The sequence below is a fragment of the Trematomus bernacchii genome, unplaced genomic scaffold, assembly GCF_902827165.1.
Source record: "Trematomus bernacchii unplaced genomic scaffold, fTreBer1.1, whole genome shotgun sequence".
Classification (NCBI taxonomy): domain Eukaryota; kingdom Metazoa; phylum Chordata; class Actinopteri; order Perciformes; family Nototheniidae; genus Trematomus; species Trematomus bernacchii.
In genome coordinates, this window is record NW_022987656.1 from 6,626,537 (window position 1) to 6,641,093 (window position 14,557).

General features: G+C 40.8%; 1 protein-coding gene across 2 annotated transcripts in view; it reads left to right on the forward strand.

Moving 5' to 3' along the window:
* Positions 1–14,557, forward strand: part of ccdc88c (coiled-coil domain containing 88C) — a 57,888-nt gene that overhangs the window by 6,149 nt on the left and 37,182 nt on the right. The gene's annotated exons all lie outside the window — the stretch shown is intronic.

The window sequence follows — 14,557 nt, forward strand, 5'->3', positions numbered from 1 at the left end:
TTGCAATTCGCCCAGCCAATCAGAACTGGGGCACTTTTTTCCCCCAGGAAAGTACCATCTCTCAGCAGTCACTAAAAATGGGGGTAAAAGTTCCCGAGATTAAGTACTCTTTTTGGTGTGAACGCGACATAAGGGGTACTAACGGAAGTAAACGCGAAAAGTACGGTGAAAAGTACTCCGGTGTGAACGCGGCTAATGGGTTCTTTTTAACCAAATATCTCTCAGAGGGGCGTGGGGAGTGGCTCCTTATTTTCCTCTAAAGTAACAGACAGAATCAGCACTTTGGAAACATGGCTGAAACAGAGGGGATTATGGGATGCTGCAATGATCTGTTTGGTATTTCAGACAAACACTTCAGAGCTATAATATATTGATGAAAAACAGTATAATAGGGGACCTTTAAAGCAAACACACATTTATGATACTTACTTACTCTTTTGTTTAATGGGTGAATCTCCACATATAATCAACACTTTCAGATTTTAAGCGTCTATGCAACCGCCAGAAGTAAAATGCTAACGTTAGGCTTTAAAAGAACCACATCACCACCAACGCTAAGCTAAAGGTAGCTAATGTTTGCCGTGGTGACCTTTAGTAGTCTCATTTAGTTACTTGTTAGCAACCTCGACTTTAAGAAGCATAGAAGCTTCAGACTCACTTATGGGGTATTTAACCTATTTTAATATTATCATAATTTATCAGACGTATTTGTTCGTGAACAAAATGCGAACATCTATTCAGCTTGTTCACATTTCAGACATTCCTTTCAGGCATCTAACCAAAAACCCATAAAAAAGAAAAATTGTTAAATTGAGAAGTGCTTAAATGCTAACTCATTTCCAGGTTTTAGGACTCATTCCTGCATCACTCCATATACTGCCATTTGTAGAGAATGTTTAATGTAGTATTTTCTTCACTGGCATTATGGATATTGCTTGCTCTTTAATCAGTCTCCGTCTGCCTCTTTCTGTTTCGACGTGTGTGTGTGTGTGTGTGTGTGTGTGTGTGTGTGTGTGTGTGTGTGTGTGTGTGTGTGTGTGTGTGTGTGTGTGTGTGTGTGTGTGGTGTGTGTGTGTGTGTGTGTGTGTGTGTGTGTGTGGTGTGTGTGTTGTGTGTGTGTGTGTGTGTGTGTGTGGTGTGTGTGTGTGTGTGTGTGGTGTGTGTGTGTAGTGTGTGTGTGTGTGTGTGTGTGTGTGTGTGTGTGTGTGTGTGTGTGTGTGTGTGGTGTGTGTGTGTGTGTGTGTGTGTGTGTGTGTGTTGTGTGTGTGTGTGTGTGTGTGTGTGTGTGTGTGTGTGTGTGTGTGTGTGTGTGTGTGTGTGTGGTGATGTGTGTGTGTGTGTGTGTGTGTGTGTGTGTGTGTGTGTGTGTGTGTGTGTGTGTGTGTGTGCTCTGGCCCGGCCCTGCCGCCACTCCTTCACCCAACCATTCCTGCACCCACATACGGTGTTTTTCAGATGGAACACATCAGTATGGATCTAACTCTAACCAACTGCCCCATCATTTTCTAGTCTACTTGCTTGACCTCCAATGATCAGATCAATACCAGCAGGAAGTCACACAGTGTGCCCTGCAAAAGTCATGCTCAGTGTGAAGTGCTTTGATATACAAATTGATAAAAAACGCTTTACTGCTATACTTTTTCTTTCCTTGTCCAAAAATGTTTAATTTCCTGTTTCCTATAGGTCTGTATGTTGCATCTTTATAAAGGAATGCTGTGTTCAACTTAGCTTTACGCAGCGTCAAACAGTCAAATTCGTTCTAATACTGGATTTGATTGCACTGGAAAAAAAGAGTCCTAAGAAACGATAAGATTTAGGGGAAGTATGACCAAACTGCCATCCGATATTTTCCCCTGATTGAGCACTGAATAGATTAGAGCGGTTCCCAACCTGTGGGCCGCGGCCCTCTAGTAGTCCGCGGAGGCATTACAAGTGGGCCGCCAAATAATTTCATTATTATCATTATTTTTATAATTTTTTTGTACAGGCTAAAGACACAAACATTGACATAACAATAACATATAGGAGATGACATTCCCATCTCAGACAACAAAACAAAAACAGAAGAAATAAAGATAGTCAGTCAGTGAAGTCAGTCACTTCAACATTTCACAAACAAAAATAGGTTGACAACCAAATACCACCAAAAAAACAACATGGCAAGCATATTTATTGTTCCTTTAATCCCACTCTTCGTTAGAGCTCATTATTTCCCATTTCATGGCGTGTTCAGCCACCCTTTGATTTTTTGTAGCAATAATAATTGTATTTTGAATCTACTCCTCAAACACCTTAAATTAAGATTACTCCTTGATTGACTTTTAAAAATATGTATTTTAGCCAGAAGAATAGTTGTATTTATTAACTGTGTGCGGTCTTCATCTAAAAGCCCAAATAAAATATTAAAGGGTGTACAGTATATGTAAATTCAATATTTGCCGCCAAATAATTTGCAAAATATTATGATTTGTGTGGAAACATTTTCATTATTAAGATTTTTTTTTTTTTTTAACCTCCTTTCCTTTCTCTTTCTTGATCCTCCTTAGCAACGGTCATTATAGTCCTTGACAGCGGTCTGTTCTACTGGATTTACAACGTGTCACATGTTCTGAATGGACCAATCAGAACTTTATTTACGTATTGTATATGGTTGAATGTGGGCCACAAACATTTGATTCTTAAGTGGGCCCTGAGTTGAAAAAGGTTGGGAACTAGGGATGCTCCGATTGATCGGCCGCCGATCTATATCGGCCGATACTCACTCTCTGCCGATCGATCGGTGCTCTCGCGATCGCGAGAGCCGATCGCATGACGTAAAATGATGACGTAAAATACATTACACTTTTCTCTCTGCGCGGCAAAACAAGCTCGCCAAAATGGCTTCACCGGTCTGGCAGTATTTTAAGGTGTCCGAAAATGACATTAAAATAGCGGTATGCAACGTGTGTGTGAAGCAGAAATCCTGCTGTGACGGACCGGTGAGCGGAGCGAAACACACACACTAAGAGTTAGACCTAACACACTTAGCTATTTGATCTACCTCTGGAACAAGCTAAACTAGTTATAAATATATTTATTCTTCACTGTCTGACTCATTACTGGATCAGTGAGCTGCATGAGATACTGACAGGCTGTCAGGAGAGAGAGAGAGAGGGGGGGAGAGGAAAAGAGAGCGCTTCCTCTCATTTCTCCCGTGTTATTATCCAAAGTTAATGTAAACTTGAATAATGTACTTCATTTGAATGTAATAATGATGTTGGTTGTTGTTTGTGGAAGCGCCAGTGAATGAGCCCCATTAACTGAGTTTTAAACATCACTTTAAATGGAAGATCCCCATTGGCCCCGCCCACTCGATCGGATCGGCGATCGGTATCGGCCGATACTGATTCCGGCGATCGGCCCCAAAATTGGCGATCGGAGCATCCCTATTGGGAACCGCTGCATTAGATTACAAAACAGGCAGTAAACAACACATTTCTCTGTTGACTTGAATGAGGGGTTACCGAGACCCCAGGCAAACTTTGAGAATCCAGAACGTTTTTCCGTATAATATCGTAGTAGCTTACTATTTAAAAAAATAAATGTATCATCTAATCATGTTTTTCACCCAATAAATGCAATAGCCGTAGTGAGATAACTTCAACAGACCATTTGTGGTGTTACATTTTACTTAACGTAACATTGTAGTTGTCCTAGACCCATGGGAAAGTTTATATAATCCAGAAAATGTTTCTATATTGTATCTTCGTACACTCCCATCACTGTGTGGGGTTGGAGAGAGGAAGTGTGTTTTGGTCAACAGGACATGACTGCACGCTGTGTGTATGCACAACACAAGCACAGAGGATTTATGCCTCTGAACAAGGAGCTGTGATTTGCTTCATCCTAAATGTTACAAAACAATTCAAACCAGGGTTAAATCTGTAGTTAAGGTGAGAGTGCGTTTATTTTAGGCAAGGCAAGTTTATTTATATAGTACCTTTCAACACAAGGCAATTCAAAGTGCTTTACAAAAAAAAGGTCTTTTAGTCACCTCTTATGGCGTAGTTCCATTTTGCACATATGTCAGTGTGTTGGTTGTCTAGTGGTTATAGACGTACCTTTTTCCAGTTTTTAAGCCATCTTTTTGCCAAACACCTGAGGCCTGTACGACGAAGCCGGTTCAACATAACCTGGATATGTTTGAGTTAGCCGGTTGGCCTAATCCAAAACATACCCGCTCTCGCTAAGCGGTCCTACGACGCTGGTTATCAAGTGGATCACTCAAGCCAGCCGTGTCCTATCTAGTTAGGTGCGCGTTCACATAAAAGGGGTGGTATTTTGAGCATTTGACCAATCACAAACATGGACAAGCGTACTGACAGCGCAGCGTCATACTTCCTGAATGAAAAGTGAACTATAATATTAGACAAATATGAAGACGTTAAACTTTAAACATCCATGACTTAAACACTTTATCCAGGATAAAAGCCACATAGCTGCACCTGCAAGGTGAATACAGCTGGTAACAGAAAGTGTTTGAATGCGTACATTAACAGGTTTATGATATCACTGCCCCGTCTAAGTTTAATTACATTTGACTCGAGTGTTTCGTCAACTTAATGTGTTGCTTAAAATAATACTTCTGCATACAGTATGTGACACTGTGAGTGTTGCACGGCCAGATACGGCTCAAGAAGCTGACTCAAATAAGGAAATATATGATACATTATGATGTGATATGATATGAATGATAATGGGACACATCGACGTCTGCACTCACAGTGCCGCGGACTGTACTTAATGTTACTTTGATCCGGTTACTTATGTTGTGGCAGATATTTAAGTAAGCTTTCTTAACGCTAATGTTATAATAGTCAGATTGCTCTGAAGATGGGAGGGGATATTCTATTCATTTTCACGTTCACACAGTCGGTGATTCTTTCCTGCAACGGCAGTTTAAACTGTATTTTTCTCCTGTAATATGACTTGATCGACTTGATTTCACCAAATGTAATGACATCGATCAACAGAATAATACTTAATAATCAAACTGCTCTTTATTAGTCACATTAATCATTTAATAATCAATTTTCTCTCTGCTGGTAAAGTAACGTGTTTTCTTCTATTGTAAGAGGGATCAGTAAGGTAAGGCTTCCGTGACGGTTTGATTCAGAAGGAGTTTAATGTATAAGATCCCTGATGTTGAGGTGACCAGAATGTTTATTTCCACTGTGTACAACATGTTATAAGGGACCCACAATCTATTTTTATGCAAGGGATAATGTGCAGCGAGGCGGTCTCTATGGGGAAAAGAACACCTGAATCTAGATCCCTCTGCAGGCAGTACTTTAACTATATTTTGATGCTAATACTTTTGTACTTTTACTTGAGTAACATTTTGAATGCAGGACTTTTTATTGTAACCGAGTATTCCTACACTCTGGTACTTTACTCAAGTACAGTCAAGATCTGAACTTCTCCCACCTCTGGCAATAAATCCTGAGTGGTTACCAAAAAAAACCCTGCGCTGAAGGTTATTTTCATTTTACAAATCCTGCACTCAGCTTTGCTTTCTCCAATATCATTGAAATGCAGCCAGATGCTGCTTCTTTTTTCGGTTTTCGCTAATTTCTTGACTTTTTCCGACGCGCTTGCATTTCAATCCGGCTCCCCGTCTCCCCGTCGCTCTGTGTAGCTGGCCTGTACCACTACACCTGCTGTCTTTGGAGCGTCTGCCCCCCACCCTTCTTTCACATAATGGTATGATCCTAGTGTGTCCTTGCATATGATTGGCCGCATGGTGGCTCAGCTAAATAAAGACCCGCCCCTGCCTGCAAGGATTCTCAGCAAGAGTAGAAGCGGCTGGAGAATCTGCTCTCCCCGACGAGTCTGCTCTAGCGGCATCTCGCGATCGGCGTGTTGGAGACCTCTGAATTAAATGATCAAGTCACCTCAAGTCAGAAGGCTCAAGTCCAAGTCAAGTCCTGAGTCATTGGTGTTCAAGTCCAAGTCGAGTCGCAAGTGTTTTGTGATTTTGTCAAGTCGAGTCCAAAGTCATCAAATTGGTGACTCGAGTCTGACTCGAGTCCAAGTCATGTGACTCGACTCTGACTCGAGTCCAAGTCATGTGACGCGAGTCCACACCTCTGCTAAAAAGAGAACCAGCGTTGTAGGACCGGAAACCCCGAGCTAAGCGATAATCCGGCTTCGTCGTACAGGCCTCTGATCTCAACGATGAACAACAACTTTATGCTATCCTACTTATTGTAAGTTGCGTTGGATGAAAGCGTCAGCCAAATGTAATGCAATGTACTCAGACAAAGCTGACTGACAAACCAGCATCTTTTTGTTATTATTTTGATGCTCCTCCAGAATACCTTTTTTCGTCCCACAAAGGGGAAATGTACATTGTTACAGCAAGTAAAGAGCCAAAGGTAGCTTAAATAATTAAGAAGCATGCATAAGAAATATTTTTTTTTAAAGTAGAAATTACACAATTTTGAAAGTGGCTTAAATGTTGATGCTTAAAAACATTTTAGGCTTCATTTGAAAACCCCATTGGAAGCTTAAAATACAAAAAAGCCCCTAGTTTTACAATGAGCTTACTCACTCTGTTGCCATCTAATTGGTGCTGCTTATGAGACATCTTTGTCAATCGCTATATATAGGCTCACAACAGTTTGGTAAACACTGGCTTGACATTTGACCAAATCTTTTGAGAAAGTCTGCAGTAGTTCTACTGAATAAGGGTAGTCATAAAAGTGTATAATGGTAGCTCTCCTTTCACACTTCTGAGGGACTCTGCCTTCACTATTTTACTGGCTTGGCATCTTGCCTATAAATGGAAACATGCTTTACCTCTATCATTTGAAGGATGGACTAAGGAACTCTTAGCTTGGGAAAACAAATTGAGAGCTATCTTCAACCCTTTGGTCGACTATGGAAACATTTTCAAAATAATGTAAACGTTTGCCCGGGTCTAGGACGATACATAGTAGTTGGTGTTTAAATTGGAGATTATTTGACAGTGTGTCCCTCTAAGACGTACAGTATGTCAATAGAGTGGAGCAGGAATGATTCCTAAACCTGGAAACTAGTTAGCATTTTACCACTTTTAGACTCCAACGTCTTGGAGTACATTTTTTCTGGTTATATTCACAAAATAAGATCTGGGGTTAACACAAGTTTACGAGATGATCACGTTTTTTGCTACAAAATAAAATACGTCAGTTAATATTCCACTGGTAATTGTCGGAAGCTTCTGTGTGTCGTAAAAACAGAGTTACCAACAAGTGGTTAAATGAGTCTACTGAACGTCATCAGGGCGAACATTAGCCACCTTTAGCCTAGCAGTGATGTAAGGTCATGCCAGCGTGATGTAGTTCCTTCAAAGCCGTTAGCAATGTACTTCTGCCGATAGCACTTGCGCTGTTAATATTTGGAGATTATCCTCCTGAACAAACGTGTAATCATAAAAGTGTGTTTGGCACAGATCTCAACTTCCGCAATATTCTAAAATCCAATGAAAAAATCCCATTACGATCTTGTCAAGAAAGCCCTTGCAATGCTAATTTCTGGGTCTGTCTACAAAATCTGTCATAACTGCACCAGTCTATTGGCCTTATGTATTGTAGCCACAAAGTTCCCACTAAATGAAGCCGCAGTGGGCTAAGTTTGGTTCTTCATTGTGACTGGTCTCCATTGTCAGTCCATACTGATGTTCTTGTTCCATCAAATTTAATAAGAAAACAAAACAAATATTAACAGCAAGAGCATATTGTCAACAAAAGTTATTGAAACCAATTTGCCCTTTGTCTTTGCCATAACCCGCACACAACAGGTGGACTAGTAACTTTAAACCACACCATGTGACAATTGCAGGAAGCGCCTAATTACAATGCTGTGTGGTGTCAACAAACAATGGTAATAATAGAAATAATAAGCAACTGTGAAATAAGCATTTTGGCTTTGTACATGTCATTCATTATGCTTAAGGGGGTTAAAGTTGTATATCAAGCTACATATAGAACTGTAGGTTTTTTTATATTTCCATGTAGAAACCAGGTTGTAGTTATGCATGTTAGATGATGTTTTCAAGAATGTAGTCCACTTACACTGACCTGGGACACAATCTAAACTGTGTGTGAACCCTACTAAAACAAAGACAGGTCATTATCTGGTTCACTGTGCCACCAAACAGAAAGCATTTCAGATAATATGGAATACTTAATTATAGCATTGATCCCACGTAGAGCTCAGAGTAAAGAGCACATCTGCTGCTGACCGTTTGCGTGTATGAAGTGGGTCATTCTGGGCAGTATGGTGGTTAATCTCTAACCACAGTCAAACACCCTCAACACACACTCGCACGCACACACACTTCATAGTATAACCGTAAGTCAATGAGTTATGAGCCTCGGAAGGCCACTTAATATAGTTAAGGATTAGCCGCAAGAACTCACACACGCACACACACACACACAGTATGTTTGTTGATATGGGGCTAGGCGTTGGCTTTCCAGTGTCTCCTCCCAGTCTCCCAAGTGACAAAATGTTTGTGTCACTGTGTGGGGGGGTCTGTTACCTCCCTTCTGTTTTGTCTCTTTTGTACAAAGCAGAGTAACCTGATATCACGAGCTCTGAATACCGACTCTTTTCACACTCTTGCTGTGTTTTCTCCTAACTGTTCCACCTACATGCTGGAAGAAACTGATTCAATGTTAAACAGAACATTTGTAAAAGACATTTGTAAAAATACCTTTTGGTGGTTACAGCTTCTCAAATGTCACCATGGCCAATTTATAATATCCTTAAAAACGGAAAACCTTAAAAAGAAATACTGCTGCAATAACCTTTTTTTAAAACATTAATCGCTGTAATAGTACTTGCGTAGCTATTCATATCGCACAAGATTGAATGATGAGCTATGTACACATTCGGCCATTTTTTTTTCTGGTAAAGACTTCTTTGTCATATCAAATAAGAGTAAAACTTGCAACATTGTAACTATTAAAAAGTAAGTCTAATTTAATAACTAAAAAAGAATAACTCCATGCAAATATAATTTGAGACAGACAGGTATGAGTGTCAGTGATAATAGGACTGTCTGAGTGGGACAGGTGTGAAACTCTGGCTCTTGTGAGAGACATTGTATTGTTGTGCAGTAACTCAAGCAGAACTCTCCTCTGCTCTCTTTTCCTCGAGCTCCTTTCCCCCGTCACTTTAGTCCTCCTTGGTTACCGTGGGAACTGCAGAACAAAGCCCTGTGCCTATGTGGGATGTTTTGAACTCCATATCCTCTGGCCTGCTTTGAACACACACGTACACACAGACACACACCCTCGGCAGATTGTAATATTGAGAGTGAATTGATGCATGTGTATGACTGTGTGTGTGTGTTGTTGCTGACCCTGGTCAAACCTGTCCACAGTGCTTTATCGCCCCAAATAACTGCCATCCACTGTGAGGAATAACTGCAGTTTGGTGTTTGTGTACTGGGTGTGAGGGTGCCCATTTTGATTTTCATCCACTTAATGTACTGGTTGAGGCATTAACGTCAGAAATCCTTCACTTTCTGACATCATCTCTTTTGATTTCAATGAGACTTTCCTGCAGGATAACCTATGAGAGAGTGTAAGAGCATGCTTGCTGAACAAGAATGATTAAAGAGGCCCTATTATGAAGTATTGGGTTCTCCCTCTCCTGTAGTGTGTTCTATAGGTTGTTCTGCATGTAAATGCTCTGCAAATGCTCAAATCCCTGTGTTTCTCTCTAGTGACATCACTATGTTACACTCTTTCTAATGGCTAGTGCTCCAACCCACTGTACTTGATATGCTAAGGGGCAGGCAGTTAACCAGTCAGAACAGACTGGGCTCTGGTGAAAAGAGAAAATATAGTTCTTTTTGAACATTAAAGCTTTAACATGTCACAGTTGAGGCACTACATTTCAATATGAACCTGTAAATGAGCATATTAGGGCCCCTTTAACCATTTAGGATATAGGGCCCTCAGCAGCAACAGCTGTTAGGTCACATCTTTTATGTTGCATAGGATTTTCTGTTTCAAATATGACTTATTTGTTCTTATTTTTGTTAACCACATGACTGAACAACTGAAAAACAGTTTTGTACTTTCCGATTGAAGGATGAAAAAGACAGATGTTTTAATGTTATCATTATTTATTTTTTAAACGTCTAATATTGGTCAACTTGAAGGGTCCTTTCTACTGAATGTTTGGTTAATCAAACCCTGTTCTAATACTTTCTCACAGGCTTACATGCAGGAAAAAAGTGTGTGTGTGTGTGTGTAGTGTGGGTGTGTGTGTGTGTGTGTGTTGTGTGTGTGTGTGTGTGTGTGTGTGTTGTGTGTGTGTGTGTGTGTGTGTGTGTGTGTGTGTGTGTGTGTGTGTGTGTGTGTGTGTGTGTGTGTGTGTGTGTGTGTGTGTGTGTGTGTGTGTGTGTGTGTGGTGTGTGGTGTGTGTGTGGTGTGTGTGTGTGTGTGTGTGTGTGTGTGTGTGATGTCGTGTGTGTGTGTGTGTGTGTGTGTGTGTGTGTGTGTGTGTGTGTGTGTGTGTGTGTGTGTGTGTGTGTGTGTGTGTGTGTGTGGTGTGTGTGGGTGTGTGTGTGATGTGTGTGTGTGTGTGTGTGTGTGTGTGTGTGTGTGTGTGTGTGTGTGTGTGTGTGTGTGTGTGTGTGTGTGTGTGTGTGTGTGTGTGTTCAATAGAAGAACAGTAAAAGAAAGCAGAGGAGTTACTATGGAGGAAGGAATGAGCCTTCCCTTGTCTGCCTGCTTCTGTCAGACTGTCTTTGAAAACGATCCGCCCCCCCATACATTCTGCTGTTTACCAGCAGAACCGTAGACCGTGACTACTGTCAATCAGTATTTAAAGACATAATCAAACGTCTATCTGGCAAATTGCTGAGCTGAGGCAAATGAACTGGTTCCTGAATATATATATATATATATATATATATATATATATATTCAAAAGCAAACTGGTCTTTAAGTAACACATCAAAGCTTTTGTTATTCAGACAGTAGGATGGGTTGTAATTGTACTGGTCTAGTGCTCCTTGTAATCCTTTGTGCAATAAGATTGAACCAAAATGTTACTGTTTTGACCTCTGGCAAGGATTATATTTTTGGTAACATTTGGCAGTAGAATATCTTAAAACCAACATATAAGACTTCGGCTAAATGAAATGTAACATTATAGATAATGCTTTTGTACATAACTGTGAGGCACAGAAGCATACTTATTCTCTGTTTGTTTTTACACATTTCATCCAGACTTGACACATTTGGCCGAAGCATAGATTGTCCTTTATTTGATTGTCACATTTAGATTAAGATCATATTGCAAAATGTGATTTCAAACATAACTGGCATCGCAGTAAGAGTAAGTGGCTTTAAATGTGACACATATCAAATATTGCCTTTCCCATTTGATCCAAAGCCTTGATATTCCTAAAGCTTTGTTTCACATATTGTGTCACCACTGCAGGAGGAGAGGGACATGTTGGGATTTAGATTTAAAGCGGAGAACATTGGTAACTCGGTTTAAGTGCGATCTGCTGTCAGTTGCCACCATTTTATTGATCTCGGATTAGAAATGTGGCACGATATAGTGTGTGTGTATAAATGGGCCATGCTGTATTGATGATCTGGTGTCAGCTTTTAGTGTGAGATGTTGCAGGAGAATATCTATTGATCTGAATGATCACTAGTATACATGCAAACTCATTGAAAGTCCAATGAAGGCCGATTGTGATCATCCTTGACATCCAGGCTGTGTGTGTATTCCATGTGTGTACACTGCCAAACCGTAGTGCCACATGCAGGTCCAGGTGGTATAAGAGAGTGTAACCAGATCTGTCTCATCTATCATTGAAAACCAGCTACTAAGCACTGAGCTTGGCATTCAACACATAATCCTTTTTTCCAAAATAAAAACACCAACCTAAACATACAACAGAGCTATAGATTCATGTATCTCTTTCCTCCGCCTTTTAATAACTGCTAGCATCAAATATTGATGCTACGATTATAATGGATAAAAACACAATCCTCAAACTATGAAATAACACTTTTATTGCTGAATATAGTACAGTTATTTCACGCCATGATTGATTTAGTTATTCAAACAGCAGTGAACTATATTACACTTTTGTTAGATTCTGCAAATGAACTAATATCAAATATGCTGAGTCTAGGGATGCACCCATTTATCAGCAAAACATTGGACATTTTCGACTACAATCGGCTGTCATCTTTCTTTATAGAAATATAGGATATTGGAGAATTCATCCTGTTTCAAAGATTTGACACAATTGAAGAAATAGAGCTGCAACAAGGAGCCGTAGGTGTACAGCACTTCTTGAAAGAAGAAACCAATCAAATTGTCACATGCAGTTCACTGTGATACAATAGCTGCATCTCAGCTCGGTTAAATGGATTCCTTGCGTCCCTCACTTGCGTCGTTTCCCTGCGACTAGTCCCTCCCACCAGGGAAGCATGGAGAGAGGCAAGGAAACCACGAGAAGCAGGGAAATGAGTTTTAAGAGCAATGGGACGTTGTTTCCTCCGGAGCGTCACGTGAAGCGACGTCCGTTGTGATGACGCCGCACAGCTGATCGTCTGACAGCAGCCAGATCAGTGCATGCGCTGCATCGTCCAATCAGTGAGCGATACACAGTAAGGGGGCGGGGCGAGTGTCTGAGGATTTCACCGGAGGATGGTCTGGTAGTTCCTCGATTATCGCTCCTCCGTTATCGCTCCTCGATCCTCGGTCCTCTGGCACAAATAAGGCCACTGGGACGCTACTCAAGATGGCGCAGACAAATCAACTTCCGGTGATACCGAGCCCGAGGAGCGAGGAAATGAAAAATAACCGAAGTGAGACGCACCCAATGCATGATGACTGTTGGCCTCCTTCAAACAGAAACGGTCAGACCTCTGTGTCTTTAGTTCCGTTAGCTGTTATCCCAGTTAGCTGTATTAGCCATGGACAAACAGCTCATCTTTCACACTACTATGTCTGCATGGTATCCTCCTGTCAAGCTTTAGGTCAAAGAACAGCTCAGCCTAAATTGGTAATGTTGTTTGGTCATTTTGTTTAGCTTAGATGAATACAAGTTTAGCCAAGACTAACTAGAGCTATGACTGACTAGATACGTCTGAGAGGGCTAGAATATATAAACCCTTTTTGATTCTTTATATAACTATTTGGTGTTATCACCAATGTAATATATAGGACACACTGAGGTAAGAATCTAAGAAGAGCAAGCTGCTTAAATCCCCTTAGAAACATGTCATTGAAAATGTCTCTTGCTCTTTAGCAGTATATTCAGTGTTTAGATAATAGGTGTCATAACATATTCTTGGTAAAGCTCCCAGACTGACGGTGTGTTTCAGCTGAGTGTCTCTAAAGACATCTGGTGGCCAGCCTACATGTTTTATTCACATTGTGTGTGTGTGTGTGTGTGTGTGTGTGTGTGTGTGTGTGTGTGTGTGTGTGTGTGTGTGTGTGTGTGTGTGTGTGGTGTGTGTGTGTGTGTGTGTGTGTGTGTGTGTGTGTGTGTGTGTGTGTGGTGTGTGTGTGTGTGTGTGTGTGTGTGTGTGTGTGTGTGTGTGTGTGTGTGTGTGTGTGTGTGTGTGTGTGTGTGTGTGTGTGTGTGTGTGTGTGTGTGGTGTGTGTGTGTGTGTGTGTGTGTGTGTGTGTGTGTGTGTGTGTGTGTGTGTGTGTGTGTGTGTGTGTGTGTGTGTGTGTGTGTGTGTGTGTGTGTGTGTGTGTGTGTGTGTGTGTGTGTGTGTGTGTGTGTGTTCTCTCATTACCTGCTGGTGTATAGGCCAGTGTAACAGTATCTGCACCGCTATACACACTACCTTATACCTGTTACTGCTACTTGGTTGTAACCCTAATGTAAAGTCATTATATTAACAATAATAATTAAGCTTTTTTTCATAGCACAACAGGATGCAGCTCAAAGTACTTAAAACACAAGACAAAAGAAGACTTAAAGTAAACAACAAATTACCCCCTCTGTAAAAGTAAGGCAGAAATAAGGCAACATTTATAAATATGTAAAAAAAGAAAGAAAGGGGAATGTTGCTAATCAAAAGCAAAGTGGGAAAGAGTATGCTTCCAGCTGGAGTCTACAAAAAGTCTGCCTCTAACATTTCCTGGTCGGGTCACGGGTGTTCCAAAGGTTGGGCGGCAGTGGATAAAAGCCGCTCGCACACATTTTATTCCAGGGGACTTTGGGGCAATATTTAAAAAAGGTAATGCTCACACAGGGACATGTGATAGAGAATCGGAGATATCAGTGGGTGCTGGAGCAAACAGACATTTGTATACCATAAGAAGGATTCTACAAATCTGGAAAGCCAGTGCAGTGTCGCTTATACAGAAGTGCTCTATTTGTCTTTTTTTTTTTAAAGCCCAGCAGCGCAGTTACTGTACAGTATACATCAGCTGTAGTTTCTTGTTTGACTTATTTGACTTCATAAAGAGACCAACCTACTTGAGATGAACGCAGGATTGAGCATCTTGTTTATTTACAAAACACACATTT